This window comes from Ornithodoros turicata, chromosome 1 (genome assembly GCF_037126465.1).
Source record: "Ornithodoros turicata isolate Travis chromosome 1, ASM3712646v1, whole genome shotgun sequence".
Classification (NCBI taxonomy): Eukaryota; Metazoa; Arthropoda; class Arachnida; order Ixodida; family Argasidae; genus Ornithodoros; species Ornithodoros turicata.
Window position 1 is genome coordinate 2,268,993 of NC_088201.1, and position 19,739 is coordinate 2,288,731.

The window sequence follows — 19,739 nt, forward strand, 5'->3', positions numbered from 1 at the left end:
CAGTGTTTTTCACAGCGCTGTTGTCGCGTCACTTCAAGAGGCCGTCGTGGGAGGTCGCACGCTTCTCTGTGTTCAGGATTTTCTCACTGACAGGCTACTTTTTGTGCGCACTACTGAGGTGATAGCGCCGTCTACCCTCTGCAGCGTGTCGTCCCACAAGGGAGTGTTCTGAGTCCACTTTTATTTAGCGTCGTCGTGGCTTTACTCCCAGCACAGATACATAGCCGTACCCGTATCACCCTCTGCGCCGACGATATCTGCATATGGACTTCTGCTATCCGCCGCGATACTCTTCAGCGTAGTTTGCAGCACGCTCTGGGCACCACAGTCTCCTATCTCGCGAAATGCGGTCTCTCAATAGTAAGACAATAGAGATGGCGTTTACGCGCCGCTCTTTCCACAAACACCCTATATCTGTGGAGGGCTCTGCTCTGTATTTTGTCTCCCACGTCCGCTATCTTGGCGTGATAATTGACCGCGGGCTCACTTGGGCACGGCAAATTAGGGTGATTTGTGCAACCACAAACAAGGTTGTCTATGTCATCCGGCATCTATGTGGATCACCCTGGGGCTTATCCAGTGCTGACCTCCGCCAGGTCCACTCTTGCTTGGTCGTCGGCACCTCAAGTTACAGCCTACCGGTGTTGCACGAGCTCAGTGTTTCTGGTGACAGGGCATTATTCGGTGCTCAAGATAGAAACCTTCGTCTTTGCTTAGGTGTGCCAAAGACAACAGAGACCTTCTCGGTTTTGGCAGAGGCGCGCGAGTCTCCAGCTCACATTCTGCGCGACAAAGAAATCCTTGGTGCTTACACCTGATTCGTCAGCTGACATACCCATCATTATCTACGAGATATCTATGTGACTTCCCCGTCGTCAGCATTCTGTCGTGCTATCCTTCGTCTAAACAGCCACACCCCTCACCCCACCACCTCTGCTGCGTACGCGCCACCAACGTGGACACTGAATCAGCCCATCGTACATGTGTCTATTCCTGGCATTGCTAACAAAAACAGCATACCACCTGTCGCTGCATGTCAACTTACCCTGGACCACATTCATGCCTTCCATAGCCATAGAACGGAAGTGTACACTCACTGGTCAGAGCGGCAAGGTTCGTCGACAGCAGCGTACTGTGTCCCTAGCGACGACTTTCAGCATACGTCTCTGTTTCCCTATGAAACGTCATCTGTACAAGCTGAGCTGTTGGCTATTCTTGTTGCCTTGAAGCATATGTCTGCTTCTCCGCCTAGTGCCTCGACGGTACTCCCTGACAGCAAAGCGGCTCTAGATATCCTGGTATCTTACTCTGCCAAGGTAGTCTACGACATGCATTTCATGATCCTCGTAATATACAATAAGCTCCTGTCGACGAGCCACACTGTGTGGTTTCAATGGGTTCCGAACCATGTCGGCCTCCACGGCAATACTCGTGTATTCCATCAATCGGAAGCGCATCTCGACATCCGCCTGCCAACACCGCTTCCTTACTGTCAGCACGAAGCTATTTGTCAAGGGCGTTGCCAGGACCTTCTTGAGGTCCATTGACCCAACGATGGAGTACACTATCTGCAATCGTGTCTCAGGGGTGGGAAAAATCAGTCATCCATCGGCTCCGCATCAACGTCGCCCGCACTTCATCACTGCTGTTTAAAATTGACCAGCAAGCCACACCCCTATGTTCTACGTGCAACGTTGAGGCAGACATTCGACACCTTCTTCTCGATTGCCGCCGTTCCAAGCCCTTCTGCGACAAGCTCGAGTCTCGCCTGATCAGCCTAGAATACTCCATCTCTCTCGCAACACTACTTGGCACACGCAGCGGTGGTGTAACGTCTTCTCCACTACCTGCGTGATACCAGCGGTCTCCTCAGCAGCCTGTGACATCGTGGGTGGGACGGCGGAAGACCTCTTACACCACATCGCCTTACACTGTTAAAACAGGGGGGGGGGGGGGTGATGGCAGGATAGGCTCGCCGTTGTTGGCCACACAGAAGTGGGCGTCGTCACGACTATAGCAAAAAAAAAAAAAAGAAGAACGCATAGCAAAACAAAACACAAAGGAAGGACGGACGGGTGGAGGATAGAGGAGGTTGAAGGATGGGGATGCGGTGAGATGCACGAGTTCATCGGGGAGAGTAGAGTATTAGATGGGGCGATCAGCAAGGCCTGTCTTCAGCAGGAAGAGAATGAGGTTTCTTGCTTTGGCGGAACGTTCGGCAGAAGAACCAGCGGGGTAGAGGATGTCCGCCGTGCCCGAGGTGGAGCGAGGGAGATGTGTTTCGCGCGCAGAATGGTATGCTCGGCAGTCTCGTAGGATGTGTTCGATTGTTTCGGGTTGTTGACAGTGGCCATAGCAGGCGTCACCCCTATAGAGCCTATCTTAAACCTTAAGCCTGTTAAAACAGAACTTCACCACATAGCACGCTCCTAGCCAACCGTCATTCCGAATGATATTGTTCTGTGTCCTTATTTGCTGAAAATTGGAGGAGGCGCCTATCTGGGACACATTATGCTTGTCCCAGATAGGCTCCTCCCCCTGTTTTGAACGAATCATGACGCAGAATGATAGAATTCGGTATAGTGGTTGACTAGGAGCGTGCTATGTGGTGAAGTTCTGTTTTAACAGTGTACCAGCAAATCCACGCAGTCAGGGGCGGGGACGACGCCAGCGCCGTAACCCGGCAGCGGACACTCCAACATAAGCCCTAGCTCGAATTCAACTTCAAAACCCCTCATCGACTTCAACATCAAAACCAAATTCCATCACCGACCTCAGTCAGAACCCATCACCGAATTCAACTTCAGAACTCATCATTGCAATTCGACTTCAAAACCGTGATGGGGTCTGAAGTTGAACTTTGATGATTGAATTTGAATGATTTGATGAATTGTGTAATTGGTTTTGAAGTTGAATGATGGGCTATGATGTGATGGGTTCTAAAGTTGAAGGAAATTGAATGATGGGCTGCGATGTGATATGGGCTATGCGGAAATCCGATCACGATGTGATGTTGAATGAATTCTTGGGAAAATGTCAACCTGGCTGCCATTACTCGGTACTCATCCGGTACGCGATTTCTAGTGATACGACGATGGTGAAACTGTCGGTGCATGGTACGATGATCCACAAACAATGTGGCAAATTGTGGCTGGTCGTCTTTTAGTTTCGTCGAAACTAAAGAATACAAATGCGACGTACGTTGTGCACACAGCCATTACGAGCGGCGAACGTGTCAACGCAGGGTTCTCGCTCGCTGGAGACATGGACATGACAAGGAATGGAAAACCTCCACCCTAGTGGACAGCTCTTGCAGGTATTTGCATAGTTACTGATGGAACAGTTAAGCGTGGCACCAAAAACGTTCTCACCTCACGCTACATGCAGACTGAAGCTGGTCGGCTGTGACGTCAAATACTCCTGCTGGCGTGACCGTCTTGTCGCGTATTCAGGGGAGGGGGCGGTTGGGCGATCGCCCCCCAAAATGTCAGGCTATACATGGGATTTCCCCCTCAGCCCTTCCACCGCTACGCGCTACGCAAAGAACCCCCTTCCAAACAGATGGTCTGGATCTGTCTTGTCGCCACACCACTTGCACGTTACTTGCTACACTGTTAAAGGTACTGTAAAGCAGTAGACAAGCATGATATGCCGGTGATGTGACTAGAGACTTCGTTGCTTCTAAATACCATATGCGGAACCATACGACCGACAACGCGCTATAAATATTTTTAATTAGCCATGAAAGGTGCGGCGTAGTGGAGCGGTGCGACGCCTGGTGTCAAACAACCCCCTGTACAGCGGGCAACACTAAAAATTGGTATTACACACTATTACATCGGAACTTCGTTATTTTAGTAACCATATTATTAGTTTTCTTGTTTATCTATGCATTCTGAACGAACAAACTCTCTCTGTGAACCTCTGTGAACAAAGAAGTCCCGACGCTGTCTGGCTTCTTGAACGTCTGACACATTTTTTTCAACGGCTCAGCATTTCATTTCAGTTCGCTTATCCGTTTATTCTCAGATGTGGATCGTTGTGTGGATTGCAGGGGCGGATTTTATGGTGGATTGTGGTGGATTGTTATGTCGAGCCCAGTGTTATACGCATGCAATGTGGTTGCCGCCGTATGTGTCAGGAGTACGGATTCATTTCGAATACCTAGTACAGTGTTGCCCGTAATCTTTAAGTGTAATTTTCTAATTAATTGTACCGTCGATTGGAATGAAACTTGCGCAGTTTTTGTCCTGGTGGCTTGGACTATCGAATAGCCACACTAAATGACATTTGATCGGTGGTGCTTTACAGTACCTTTAAGACAGAACTTCTGTTTTAACAGTGTTCGCTTTGCAGGCCATTCCCTTGTGGTTCTGTAGCGACACTTTTAGCTTGAAGCGAAAGTTTGGCACTTTTCTTCCGTGAACGTCCCAGCTGCTTTCCTGTACCAGACACGATCCTTCCTAGCGTCAGAACAAGACTAGAATAAACATCATTTGAAAGTCCCTGTCTAAGCACAACAGACATTGTGCGACGGTGTCTACGCATATTGTGTGCTGCAGTTTTAAAAGGAAAATATCTGCAGTTTCTGCGCATTGTGATGCTTCTCGGATGTCTGCGTGCGGCTTTCTACGACGAAGACGTCTCGAGACGCGATAAAGTGTACCTCGAATATGTGAGGCACGCCTGAATTCTCTCTTTAATCAAGCTCGGACTTGTTTGTTTCGGAGGAATGATGGATGCAGCCGGGTTGTTTCTCGTTCAGGGGAAGGAATGTTCTGGAAGACATTCACGTGGAATGCAGTGCTAAATTGGGTGGATGGCGTTGATGAATGAAGCCAGGTATAGTCAGTGGCTCTTCGCTAGCCTCACTGAAATATGTTATGCGAGTTCTTTGCGCCACCGCCGTTATGTTCTTGTGGCGTCACTTAGCTTCGCTCGGCTCACAATTACTCACAAAAAGAGGAAGAGTAGGAAATCAACTCGTCTCCCGGACCAGAATGTGTTCACCTCTGATTCGATTATCGTTCAAGACTGCCCCCACCCGTGTAACAGGGTTATGATATACATTCTAATAAATACATTACATTAAACGGATTGCAGTTCAAATTAATTAATTAACTCGAACTCGAAAATTACAATTTCTCCTGTGGACAGTGTCCGCGTGATACTGCGGCATCTGCGTCCCTTGCAGGGGTGGCAGTCCCGGGTTGAAGCTGCAGCTTATTGACTTTAGCGCTCAATCTGTCTGTCTTGCATATCTTCTCACGATGGCCACAGTCTAGTATTGCATATATACGGACGTTTTCTTTTTTTTTTTTTTATCACTTGCGTATTTTCTATAACAAAGCTATGAGAGGTACCTAAATGCGCTTTTCGCTTGTGGGTTATGCGACCATACTGGACGACTAATTACCTAAACGTAATAGCTCTCGAGACAGAATTTAAATGCATCCTCTTTTTTTTTTTTAATATCCTGAAACGAACGCATACTCTGAAATATAAATGTGTAAATTTTGTCAATGACCTTGCATCATCTGTGCTATGCCGATGACTTCAAGATTCTTACTCATCCGCTCGCACAAAAGGACATAGCTAACGTCATTAAACTGGTGTTCCAAATACCGACTGAAGATGAATACTGCGAAGACGAAAGTTGTCTCATTTGCTCGCAAAACACATCTTCGGTTATAAGTCTGAGTTTGAAATAAGTGTTATTCGCGATTGGGGAGTCACTTTCGATTGAAAGCTTGAACTTCACGCGCATGTTAGTGCCATACGTTACTCGACTCGGCTCTTCTCATTCTAGGTCTATTGACTGTATACTGCATATAAGTGTAAAGTAAGTAAGTCTCCAAAATGTTGATGAAAGTTGACAGGTGTTACGTTCTTCCAAGACTAGAATATGCTTCAGTCGTTTGGAATGCTCTCTGTGACGATCAGCAAACGTCTTGAGGCTGTTCAGAAGCACTTCATAGGAGAAGAGCACTTGATATTCTACAGAACGTATTCCGAAGAAATATTCCTGGGTTTGAAACGTACGACTATTCGAATTTCTTATCACACTTTAAACTTGCGTCATCGCGGCGCAATATCGCTGATTCCTTTATAAATGTGTCCGTTCTTTGCTCGATTCTCCATATCTGCTTAGCCGCGTAAACTTTTGTTTTTTCCACTGGCATTCCACCACCATTTTCTGTTCAGATTATCCTCTTACCAAATGATGTTTAAATTCTCTATGTTCGTCTTGCGATGTCCTATGCGGCCTTCAGTCGACGTCCTGTCTGCCATTAGAATTTTCACGCAACCTGGAATGAAATTAGCATTGATATATATATATATATATATATATATATATATATAAATGTGAGATCCGATGATGAGATGGGGCTGATGCCGGCCAGCAGGCTGGGCGCTGCCCCTGTGCTATTTGTAGATAGTTAATAATTAATAATTGGGGGTTTACGTCGCGAGACAACTGAGATTTGTAGATAGTGAAAGATAATGATGGAGCTGAGGATTCAGGTGATCGAAGCAGGTTATATAGAGAGGCCTGTTGATGATAGGAAATCCCAAAGGTGACGGAGACCTTGGTGCATACGCCCTGTATACGCGCGTATAACATGGTATGCAGTATTTTCCGGATGTGCATTTTCTTCATTTTATTGAATCAGTTGTACACGTGCTGGAAAAAAGTTTCAGGAACACGATCTGGAGCATTCCTTCTTCTGGAGCAGACATGTGCCTAGCAGGGGCGGATCTAGAGGGGGCCTCAATTTCTGTCTTCACATAGTGTTTAATTAACCCTAGTTGATTGATTTTCAAAAGAAAAAAATTAGAGATGCAGTTAATATTGTTCATTGTGCATGCATTCATATCAATGTGGGCGTGCCTGCCAGCGTACGATGGATCTGCAATGATATCAGCATGAATGCTCGTATATCTGCAGGTATGGTATGCTGGTCTGGTATGCTGGCCTGGTATGCAGCTATGGTATGCTACACCATGTCTCTGAGGACCTCTGAGACTGAGACCTGAGGTCTCTGAGACCTAGTCGAGGTCGTCCTGGCTGCGCATCATATGACAAAATTCGTAGAATTACTGGTTGGGAAAAACGGCAGGGTATATTTGAAGCCTGGACAAAACGGTGCTGTAGGGAACGGACGCGTGGGAAACACTGTTATACCTGAGTAGATCGCGTGTCTAGCATGCTGTCCATGGCTGGACCCCTCCTGGACCCGTCCGTTATCCACCGTCTTCGGTTAAGCGTGGCTCGAACGCCAGCACGGCTCTTCCAACTCAACACGCTTGACACCCCTACATGTGCAGCCTGCTCTACCGAGGGCACCACTTCCCACCTACTCCTCCACTGTCGCCTGTTCGCCGCTCCCCGTGCCACTCTGATGGAGCGGCTAGCTGCCCTAGGGCTCAGGGAGGTCACGCTGGCAACGCTACTGGGCCCTCTGCAACGCCCCATTCAGTGGCGCGTCGGAAGGGAACTCGTACGCTTCCTTACCGACACAGGGCTCGCGCTGAGCCTGTGACTGCGCCGCCTCTTTCGCTCTTTCCGATTTGTCTTTCTTTTTTCTTCTTTCTCTTTATTTTTCCTTTTCTCCCTTTTCCTTTTGTAAGCGGGAATAGCAAGTCGGCTGCTGGAGCCAGGCTAACCTTTCCCCTCTTTCGTGTTTTTGTTTTGTTTTGCAATAAACCTATATTCCCCCCCCCCCTCCTAAGAAAAATCCTGGATCCGCCCCTGGTGCTTAGGTAACCCAGTCACCTGTTTGCAAGTCCGTCTAGTTTGTCTCTCTGAGGAAGGAATGCGCTGGAGCGTGTTCTGGAAACTTTTGTCCAGCACTGTACTTATAAGTTTGTATGCAGTATTTCTGCAGCTGTGCATTTTCTTAATTTTATTGTATCATGCAGTTGTACTTTTGTTTGTAAATGTATGTGTGCGCCAATACCATGGCCTCCGTGGCTGTTCTTGGGCACGGATAAACGTATTATTAATATTATAAAAAAGAAAAGAGAAGGAGGGCCAGGTGTTTTGTAGCGATCGAGCTGATTGGAATAAACGGTGATCTGTTGGCCAGATTAGCGTGCCAAAGTTTGGTGATTTATATCTCAGTTTCTGCTGGTTTCGAGGAATTTTACGAAAAAGGGCGGATTCAAATAATGATTGCCTCCCATCCTGCTGTCTGGCATTTTCGCGAAAACATCTAATTACAAAGTTAATTTACGAATTTTAGATAATTAGTCATCCAGTAGTTGCACGCTCTTTCCCACAGGATGTGCGCCCGCAAACATGGTACCAGTGTTGCTCTCATAGCTTTAAAAATAAAAATGTGTAAAAGCTAGAAAAAAACAACCAGTATATATGCCAAGTCGCCAAGTATATCTCGTTGCTACACCTCCTTCTTCCGAAACGTTCATCGTCTGTGTTTTGTGACTTTGGCAATTAGTGTTTTTCATTCTAAGAGCTAACCATTACCTATTAACGTATTTATTAAACTACTACCGCACCACTGCGGTGAAACACCCCATCTCATCGTCATCATTTATTGTTGTTGTTGTTGTACTACTAATACTTGAGTCTAGCTCACGTTACGTCTCCGACTCGCTTACTCATTGAGTCTATTGAGTTGAAACTAGAACGAAACGGCCGTCCGCAGCTCGGATCAACTTTGAAACATATCCCTCACGTACTGCAGCCGTAGAGCATCTGCTGTTTTCCCGTCTGGCTTGCACTGGGCCTCTACAGATGTCGCTGTGGAACACTGTCTGTGCCGACCCAAGATGCGCCGCGCCGATGAGGTCCAACAAGAACGATCCCTTCAAATCCGTGTTCTACACTCTTAAAAATGAACTTCACTGCATAGCACGCTCCTAGCCAACCGTCATCTCGAATGATATCGTTATCTGCCCTGATTTGTTGAAAGCGGGGGGCGTACGCCTTTTTTGTGACACTTATGCTGTTCATAATTGTCACAGAAAAGGCGTACGCCTCCCGTTTTCAACAAATCGGGGCAGATAACGATATCATTCGAGATTATGGTTGGCTAGGAACGTGCTATGAGGTGAAGTTCATTTTTAAGAGTGTAGTGTTCGCCGGGGAGCGAGACAAAGCTGTGGGCAGAGCTCGGCATGGGTGCCGCGATAACTCACGATCTGCATCTGCGGCGCAAACGCGTTCAGTTGCACTACGAGCTCATGCGGAGGCCGATATGGCAAGGAAAATGTAGCGAAACTCCCATAGGCGTCTCCAGAAGGACGCCATGATAGCAGTGCCGTGTATGCCGAAGGGAGTGTGGCCATTAATGGGACCTGCCTATACCTGAGGCTCCACCCACTTTTTGAGGTATCTAGCCAATCACAGGTCAAAATACTGTTGTCTATTATTACATCCATCCAGTACTTATACCTGACCCTTATTTACTGGGTGCCACCATTTTGGAGAAACTCGATTGATTCGGATTGGAACGAATATCACTGGTGACAGATCGAAACAACGGATTTTTCGCCCACTTTTATCAACGCCATCTGCATGGAGAGAGGCATGTTGGGAAGGCTCAGAATTGCAGAAATGGTTGCTGGCAAAAGTGATTGGTCAGGAGAGCGGCACAACCGCTTCTTCGTAGCAGACGACTGCCGCTATGAAGTTTTAAACCACGTAATGTAAGTAGATGGAATCAAAAATGAGCAATGATGTATATTATAAATAAAATGAAATTCTATCATGCAAAATCCTACGTATAAGGGTCGTCCTTCTTGCTATTTTCTTGGCATCACGATCTTAACTAGGCCTAACGTTAGCGACGAAACATCCCATTTTCGCGTAACTAATGATGGCGGAGCGAAAGTTGAAGCTGAGTTTGCAGATGCGTACATGAGGATATATACTCACAGTATGAAATTAAAGTAGTCTGTGAAATTTTTTTTTGTCACGAAATCTCCGCTTCGCCGTTCCAAGAACCATCCTCCATTTTGGAGAAAATTTGGTGTCATGGCAGCTGCCATGGAAAACAGTAACCAATGAAATGCGCCTAAGTTTGATTGACAGGTCGAGCCTCTTTTTTAGGCTCCACCTAATGGCCAGAGTCCCTTTGGCATGCACGGCACTGCATGATAGACACCGTCAGCGCCACCTATCGGTTGAGTGGACTACTACAAATGACGTCACAAATGGCTTTAGCAGTATGCTGAATAAGCAGCGCATAATTAGCCATTGTGCGCTTGCCCTTTTGTTTGCGTTCTTAGATGCACATCTGTTCAGGAATTCCGAAACCATGCACCCTTCAAACGTGTAAAATCCGAATGTCGGCACACTTCCCCTTGAAGACGGCCCAGGACGCATACTAACCCACTGTCTCCTTCCTGCTGTCTGTACGCCGCTCATAGCCATAGTTGCTTCGCGGCGCTAACACGCAATGAAAGAAAGAAAAAACCCCGGTGTCGTCATTGGAGTGGTCTCCAATAGCAGCCTCGTCTCCTCCATGGAATACGATCCGAGTGGAACGAAGAAAGATGGCGCCGAATGAGCTCCGCGGCGGTGACCCACATACGTTTCCTCGGTCAACACGGGTCTTGTTTTTATTCATCGCAGCCACTCTGAGGCATAAATCATCATTTAATACACGACAAGAGTCTCGCTTTCTCTGCCGTTATAGACCTTCTTCGGGTTTCAGCCGCAGCAAAAGAAGCGGAAATATTGGACGGGACAGTTTTTTTATGCTGGCAGGAGGTGTTTGTAGTGACTAAACTCATTTGCGTAAATTCTAGTGAACCTGATTGGTCGTAACGTAATTTGGAATATTTAAGCCAATGACCAAGCAATGATCTCCAAGCACTGCTGTTGATGAAAAGCCAACGTAGAAATCCATCTAGACACGAGTGAGATAAATAGGATGTACTGCTCGGTTCCGTCGTAGAGCTGTTTTCGGCCTTCATCCATATGCAGTGTGAAATGCAAAGCGCACTCCTTCGTTATCCTCGTCAAACTGTGGTGGCGGAACGTTCCATAATCGCCATCGCCATCGCCTAATCGACGGCCTACGTTGTGCAAAAGACAATTGATGTTCCCAGGCTGGAACACATAGAAGGAACAAATACATACAAAGCCTCAAGTGTATGACTGAGAAAAATGTAAGAGTGAAAGGAGGATGAGAGAGAGAGAGTGGTTGGTTTGTCCCTTCAGATGACGCGCCCTTGGAAGTCGCTGGGGTGGTATGTTAGCTTAGCTCAATTGGTAGAGCCCTGGACCGGTAATCCAGAGGATGTGGGTTCGAGTCCTACAGCTGGCTAACCTTTTCAGTGACTTCCATCTTTCTTCAGCTAATCTCTTGGCGACTACATATATAGAACGTCCAAATGATCATACTCGAGCGTGAGTTTCAACCGAAACAGCACTGCAAAACGAAATGGGAAAGCAGGCACTATATGGGAAAATGTCACGGTTCTCAAGTGGGATATTGAAGTCCTGCACGACGCCGCACCCCGACTGCAGCAATAATGCCTTTCTTCAGAGTTGTTCCGCGTTAAAATTGCAACTGTGCCTAACAGACAGTCTTCGATAGTATCCAAGTTAGAGCAACTTGTAACAAGTGAGACCATAGTTTGTGGGAAATATTCCCACGACCCAGGAAAGCTGCCCGCCCGACACGTCCCGCCGGTGAAGGAACACGGAGGCAAACACGGCGTTATAACTCACTCAAGGTTTATTTAACCTCTCTCCGCCAATGCTCCCGGCCGCCGACTGCCCAATGCAATGTCTGCATCTCTTTAAATTCCTTTCGTGCAGTGCACCACCCCTGTACATGATCAAGAGCGCCCCCACACAGCATAACATATCGACTGTCTTGCAGCGCTTCCACAAGTTCAAAAGTCCGTAGATCAAATACAACACTGGTACTCAGTGGATCCGGACAACGAGACGCACACAGACTTCAGAGGGTGTCTTCAGGGGGTTCAAAAACTGCACAACTGTGTGTATGGCCGGCAGTTCGCTATTTGTCCTTGGATACGCTTTTCACGAGGGTTCTCTTCACGGCACGTCTAGTAAACTATGCGTAGCATGTCCGTACCTCGACCCTCGTGTAAGCTGGTATAGGGGCTACATCTGGGACCATCACGACATCCAGCTACAGTGGGTGCCTTGGTTCACGATGAGATAGAATGAACTCGCCTCTCCAACTACCTATAGAGGCGCTCGCGTCGTCTTCAAGATGGCGCAGAAAAGAATGATTGCCGATGAACAAATCGCCCTGCTTCATGCCTTCTTCCACGAGACATGCTTCAAAAATTGTCCAAATAACATAACTCGCGCGTGGTTTCCTGCTGTCTTCGTTGTTTTCGTTCACGCCGCTCCTTTGATAGTATCTTTTTCATCTTCCTCTTCCCGACATTGAATATTCTTCTCCGCAGTAGTTTTGCACCGCGAAATTGAGCAGTGCTGTTACTGTTTGAGTTCTGTAAGCCGGGACAGTCCATCGCACACGAAGGGAAGTCGCGGCAGTTTCGGGTCAGCTCGGAATATACCTGTCGTCTGCTGTTACTATCATTCATTGAGTGTTTCTGCTGGGGTCCGCTAGGTGGCGAGCAGCCTGCTGGAGAGGCGAATAGCTTGCGTGGCGCAGTGGTTAGCTTGCGTGGCGCAGTGGTTATAGCATGATCGCCTTCCACGCCGACTGGGAAGTGACGCGGGTTTCGAATCCCGGCAAAGACTGCGCTGTCTAAGGTTTTGCCTAGACTTTGCGGCAGACTTTTTCGAGACGAATGTCGGCACAGTTCTCTCTGAAGTCAGCCCAGGACGCATGGTAACTCCCCCCGTCCCCCAATCCTTTCTGCTGCCCTCTCTCCATCTGTCCGCGTCTGTACGCCGCTCATAGCCGCAGTTGCTTCGCGACGCTAACGCGGAATTAAAAAAAAAACACGCATAACATAGTGGGCGAACGAGCAAAAACAAAATAGAACACACTGTGAAGCCTCATCGCATTTTCCATAGTCCAGCGTCTTTTCCTGGCCTTTCAGTCGGAACCATATAGCGCTGTGGACTCCGGCGTATAGGGCGACGTCAGGGCTCCCACGATCCCGTGACGTGCTCGTGCAGACGGTTGTCATTTGCCGCCACCGATGTTATGAGCGTCGCTCGTGTCATTAGTATTGCTGGACGATAAGGCGGAAATGTCACTGGCGGAAGCAAAACATCGTCGGACTGCTTGCCATCCATGAATGAAGCTTGGCTGTCCCACGATTCAATTGAGTTCCGAGGCTTCTGGGCGGTCCTGGTGTAACATGCCGTCGCTGGTACTCGTCAGTATTTAAGTGAAACGTTGGGCGATGTGAATGCCGGCGCCGACCGTGACGGTCTTGATAGGAGCCACGCGAAGTAACTTTCAGCCATCTCGACGGGGCCGAGGTTGTCGTTTCCGCGAGCGACGCCGTCGTTTCCGGACGGTGTGTTTGGAACGCCGGAAATACTCATCGCTAGCGTTAGCTTGCGTCACATACCACGAGCTCTCGCTCCTGAACGACAGGTTCGCGCTACCGACACGGATCGAAATCTTTCCGAGGCATGATTCACATTGCCACACCGAGAAGATCGTTCGTGGTTGGTCAGTTCTCTTTTATAGTTTGTGGACCATTTCATCCACGTTTAGTTGGCGTGAATTTTCCATGGTCCAACTGTGGTCTACTACAAAAGGAATTGTAAGTTACTCGAGTAGATGGTGCGTGCTTTGAACACTTTCTCACCGTGAAGATGATGTTTGTAATAATAATAATTGGGGGTTTACGTCGCGAGACAACTAAGATCATGAGCGACGCCACAGCGGTCGGTGTGTGGTTTGCTTTTGCCCACCTGAGGGTTCTTTAACGTGCGATGAAAGCTCATCACACCCGTATTTAACGTCCCTCGCGGAAGACTGCGTGTCTAAGCAACTTGTACCCTGCCACTAAGTTGCTGGCATGCTCGACCGGGTTCGAACCCACGATCTCGGGATCAGAAGGCGAACACGCTACCGACTGAGCCACCGAGGCCGGTTTTTTTTTTTTTTTTTTCCGAGGCCGGTGATGATGTTTGTGAAATTCGGTATGATACTACTGTTGACTAAACAGCTTACTGTCGTTAACTTGAAGAAACAACTGTTGCGTGCAGTTGGGCAATACAGCCTTCGAGTGACGAGAAAAAAATCAACAGTACTCGGTGTTTGTCTTTAACCACTGATCACTTTCTTGGAATAAGGTTAGCGTTCAGTGTTAAAAGTTTTCGAGAGTTCCATTTACTCTTCAAATGGAACTGCTAGTGTACTTGAACTTTGTAACTGAACTAGTTACGAACCCTCCCCCCCCCCAAAAAAAAAGGAATTGTAACTCAGTGTTCACGAGCTAAGTGGTTAGTTAGATGACGAGTCGCCATTTTTTTATCTTTGTAATGATGAGCAAACAGGACATTCCATACCCTCACTGGTAGAAGCGCACACAGAAGACGATCAAGGACTCAGAACACAATTAAATCGGACGAACCGCAAGCACTTACTTTCGACAAGTAATTTTATTATGAAAGCATTTACACATTTTATGCTGCCACCCAAACCCTGCTCTGGTGTATCTTATCTGAACAAAAGATTGATGGTACACTGACGCCTCCGATGTCTCGATAATTCAGGCCTCTTCTTTTTACCTCTCCAGCTTAGGTAAACACCCCGGACACACGTCTTTATGGGCTAGTTCGATCAGAATTATCGCGACATTAGAGACCTTTAGTGCGTCGTGCGCTATCGCTTTTGCGTACGCAAGGGATAGCGTTGGTGGTTCTGCGCACGCCCACAACACAAAGAGAGCTTCGCGCAGTGCGCAGAACCACCAACGCTATCTTTTACGTACGCAAACGCGATAGCGCACGACGCACTAAAGGTCTCTATCGGGGAACAGATGCGTCAGTATCCCAGGCAGCACAATGTACTGAAAGGCGTGTGCAATGGGGGTGGACGGTATGTGTCGTATCAATGTTCCCGGGTCTGTTTAAGGCCTTCCACATACCCGCGTCCACCCCCATTGCACTCGACTTTCAGTACATTGTGCTGCCTGGGATACCACCAATCTTTTATTGAGATAAGGACGAGTTTTTAGAGCAGGGTTAGGGTAAGTTGAGATAATTTTGACAACGACTTTGTCTCCAGGGGGTATACAGGGTGTCTACCAACCTGGAAAACAGGGAATTGTCAGGGAATTTCGATGCGGCTGGGAAAGTCAGGGGATTGTCAGGGAGTTTGCCAAAAACGCAGCTTAAGTCGGGGAAAGTCACAGACAAGTGCCATCACGATATGCAGAGAATCGTGAGTTCGCTAATAAGACAAGGCCTGAGGCAGAAAAATAGACCATACTCACTAATCGTCAATAAATGACACGCTTTATGATGGACTTGTATGAAAAAGTAGCAGCATGCACCAAATTTCCTTTCGTTTTGGTCAGGGAATTTGCTTGAAATGCTCAGTGAAAATCTGGAAAGGTCAGGGAATTTAAAGGCTGCAACTTAGTAGACACTCTGAGTATATAGTGAACCTTCGTTATTATGACCACGGTCGTTCCCGAAAATTTTGGTCATAATGCGGAATTGTCATATTAACGGGGGGGGGGGATTTGCAGAGGTTTCACTGCATTGTTCCCCAGGAGTACAGTCGTAAAGTCCGTATGTCAGATTATCGGGGGTCACATTAACGAGAGTTCACTGTAGTTGGGAGCACGAAAGGAGTGTAATAAAATTCTTTTTTGAAAGAAAACGCTCGTGGTCCGTTATCTGTGTGTGCCATACTAACAGGCCCAGCTTGAAACTCCCTTTTAACCAGGATGTTCTCGCTATCATAGGTTTGCAATGTGCAAGAGGGTGACTATGTTTATGTGAAGGAACAGATTTTCCCCAACAGCTGCAGTGACGCGAGCTAGCATGCAAATAAAGAGACGATCTCTATGCATGAAACCTTCCGACGCCCTCTGGGCAGATTCCAATGTCAGTTAGAAAACAACAGCTTGTTGTTCCACTGGCCGTGAAAACAAAAGGAGCCCGTTTCCGCCATATTTCAAAGCGGGTATATCTCCGGGAAGCGTGCTTAGAATCCCCAATGTGAGTGAGCTTAGTTTAAGCGGGACGCCAAATGATGGCGAGCTGCACGTAATCCCTTCGGAGACAGATATCGATAGGATGGACAGAATGGGAAATGTCATTACAACTGCTTGGACGGGTGAATATTTGAAAGGGATGCACGGCCTCTTTCGGCCTTGTGTGCTGCCAGCAGCTGCTGCAAGTTGGACTCTCGTTTGCTGGGGACATTTGGATATAATCCTAAAATCGGTAAATAAGTTGTGGTTATGCATACTTTTATTTCTACGCAACAACAAACTTGGCTTTGGCAAACTTGGCCGGGAAACTTTTCCCTCTGGGTCCTCCATAGATTGTGCCACCCACTAAGCTTTGTAAAGTTTAAATAAATTCAATTAAATTCAACAGCAACAATAAATGAAGGAGAAGTGATGATGACATGGCATGTTTCCCCGTGGTAGCTACATGACCCTACCCACTTCACGGAGGTTAATATGAGCGGATGAATTGTAGTGAACTCGAAGCGACGACAGGTAGGAGTTCTGTTTAGAGCTCTTTGAGGAGTCCAGTGGCTTGCATGAAAGCAAAAAGGGAGCGAAGAGCCCGGCAGTGATGCGCAAGTACTTTGGGCAAGCTGAATGGTCAAGAAGCTCAAGTTGGCGTCGAAACACCCGGCGTTCACACGTGTATACCGGTCATAGTCCTGAATGATATGGACGATCGTAGCTGGGGCGTGGCAAGCTTGGTACAGCTCAGTCTTACTGTAACCCAGCTTAACCCGGAACACAGGGGTGAAGGCGACGTTGAGTCGTAGACGCCGCAGAAGTGTCGTAAAGCTGCGAGGGAAGCCACCTGGCATCTTAAATGATAATGACGGGTCCACTGCATGGAGGAGTGACCATTGAGTGATGTCATGGAGCCATTGCTGGCGGGCCAAGGGTTACACCAACGCAGACAAGTAGAAGCGTCTATCTCCGTTGGAGAAGGTAATGGGCACGGCTCTGGAGATACGGTGAGCCGCAGCAGCCGCCAAATCTGCCTCCTCGTTGCCCTGGATGCCAGTGTGGCCGGGGACCCACTGTAGGGTCAATGGGTGTCCCTGTTCGCATAAACATTAAAGGTACTATAAAGCAGTCGAGGTCGAACCTATGCAATCAGCATGCCGTGAGAGTGCTAGACTCAAAGGTTCAGCACAACAAGTAATATGCGCAGGAGTTTACTCTAAGTATTTTTAATTGGTAAATAAAAACGCAGTCAAGAACGTCGGGGCGACGCCTGGTGGGAAGAAGTCCTCAATTTGTCAAGCAACCCTGTAAACAAGGAGACCGATAAACAGATGGCTTTCCTGTTGGGATTTGCAAATACTACCTTTTGAGAAAATGTAATTTGTGTTAAATAAAATAAACAAAAGCCGAATCTTGCACTCAGTAGCTAAACGTCTATACCTGGGCCTTGTTTCAGCACCATGGCGCTGCTATCGTACGTCGCTCTGTTTGGCCCAGAGTCGTGCGCATGAGACATTTTCGCCGCCGTACTTGGCGGAGTTGGCGTTTCGTCGGTCTGCTTCACCACAGTGTTGCCAGTAGATTTAAATTTGCATTTTTTCGGGAGCTATAACGTCTATGTGAGAAAATTTTGCGGCATTTTACTCCTGAGGACGTACACAATTCAGGGCACACAAAACATGAGGTTGCACCTCGACTGCTTTATAGTACCTTTAAGCGCCGTCAGGTTTATTTCTTCAAAGATGTATGGACCTTACGAATACGATAGCTGCACAACGACACAACTGCTAACTACCACCGCACAGTTACACAGACCACGAAAATACTTGCTGACATCAGCAGGTTGGTGGTAATACTTACCCGTAACATACTGGCAGCCTAAAGGCCTTTCCAGGGAAGCACATCCTTCCGAACGGCGTTATTTATTTCCCACGAGGCCATAACACACGATAAGGGAGATACTCTCGTTTGCAAGCGGGCCTTTGCGGAGATTGCTTATCATTTACGGGCGAAAAGGAGTAGCCTTGAACACAGAACAAGCGGACGAGTATTACACCACGACAATTGAACATAAGAATGCGCACGAGTAGAAGATTTTCGTTAGTTAACGGAGAAAGCAGCTAATTTAACAATTGCAGTTTCTAAAGACCTCGCGTAGGTTCATGAGTACAGTCCAGCGAAAGGGAGATCGACCTGCTTTCAGCAAGGTGTCCTTCAAAGCAGTAACTGTGTATTCACACGAACGACATCCCCACGGAAGATTCTAGTGGAAGGAAAAGCAAAAGCACTAATCGCAGAGACCGTCCCGTGTTATGTGAGCGTTCACGCGGGGTGGAAAATCGGGAGTGGCGTACTGCGCACTTAGCAGACGACACTTCGCATAAGACACCGTCAGTGTCTTTCCTATCGTCTGCTACAGAATATCTTGGGACTGCGTTGCAGGATATTCCCCACGGTTAGCAGTGTACGTGAATACTGGACGTTGAGCGCTCACGCTCAGAAAACTCTACAGGTTTTTCGCGTCTTCCGCTTCTGCGGGGAATGTCTCTCGTGTGAATACACGGTAAAGGACTGCAAAGGAGTTCTAGCCAACCCGTGTGTCAGGATCTCGCCTAAAAGAAGACCTTGGACCCAATCAGATGATTCTATATTCCGAGTCACTCCCTCTTGCACATGAAAGAACTGAGTTCTGAGGCTGGAACAACACAGAAGGAACTAATACATACGAAGCCTCAATTTGCTTAAGAAATGCCCTCTTCCCCCACACAGGGCCTCTGCGAAAGCGTTCGCGAACCGTTCCAGTGAAAACAGTTTCGTCCCTTTGTATGTTCCAGTCTCAGAACAATTACTCGCATCCTGTTCACGATTTACTGAAACTAGCTCCTTCCGTAAGTTTCGCAAGGAGGATCCTTCCAGTCATTCATTGTGCGATGGAAGGAAGGAAACCTAAAGACCGGTCGATGTTTTCGTTTCGTCACCTGGGAATGTTAACATGCGAAACTTAAGACGGCTCCATCCAAGGCGGTAGGTTCTGAACGACAACAGTTGAATTGCGAATGCCATGGGGTTTTTTTCCCCGATGCGTATGGATTGGTCCTGTCAGTCGATCCAAGAGCCCAGCGCTGGTGGCGCGGCGCCGTGGTCCAAAAATCATTGGATATGTGAACGGTCTCGTGTCGATGTTCCCTCGCGGAGCGTCTGAATACGTTCACGCTTTGGAATGTTGATTCTGCGCTGCCCGGCATATTCTAGTTGCGTGTGCAAGCTGTGGCGTCAGCACCTATAGTGACGAGATACAAAGCTGATCGGAAGAACCGGTATTTATTTCTATGAGCGGGAAGGGCGCTACAATGCACTGCAAGTCTTCCGCACACAAGAACTTATTTTAAGCGCTAATGAATACCGTGTTATGTGGCGCCAGTGTATACAGAAAGCAATCGATACCCCGGGAGATGCCCTTTCTTTGTCAGAGAGAGTGAAATACACGAGTGACTTTCAATTAGTAAACATGGTTATGCTCCACGGTTATCCTCAATACTCCCTGGCTGTTTGCAACACCCCTGAAATTTCTGAGATTTCCTAACAGAGCTCGTATCCACAAACATATACCCTCCCAGAGGTAAAATCTCTGGAGAAATTACTGC

The 19,739-nt window shown here is 47.6% G+C and overlaps 1 protein-coding gene and 1 non-coding gene across 10 annotated transcripts in view; both read left to right on the forward strand.

Annotated features, from left to right (window-relative positions):
• Window positions 1-19,739, forward strand: part of LOC135377295 (complexin-like) — a 495,185-nt gene that overhangs the window by 137,905 nt on the left and 337,541 nt on the right. The gene's annotated exons all lie outside the window — the stretch shown is intronic.
• Trnat-ggu (transfer RNA threonine (anticodon GGU)) lies at window positions 11,225-11,297 on the forward strand. Its single transcript has one exon. It is a non-coding gene; the product is annotated as a tRNA-Thr (tRNA).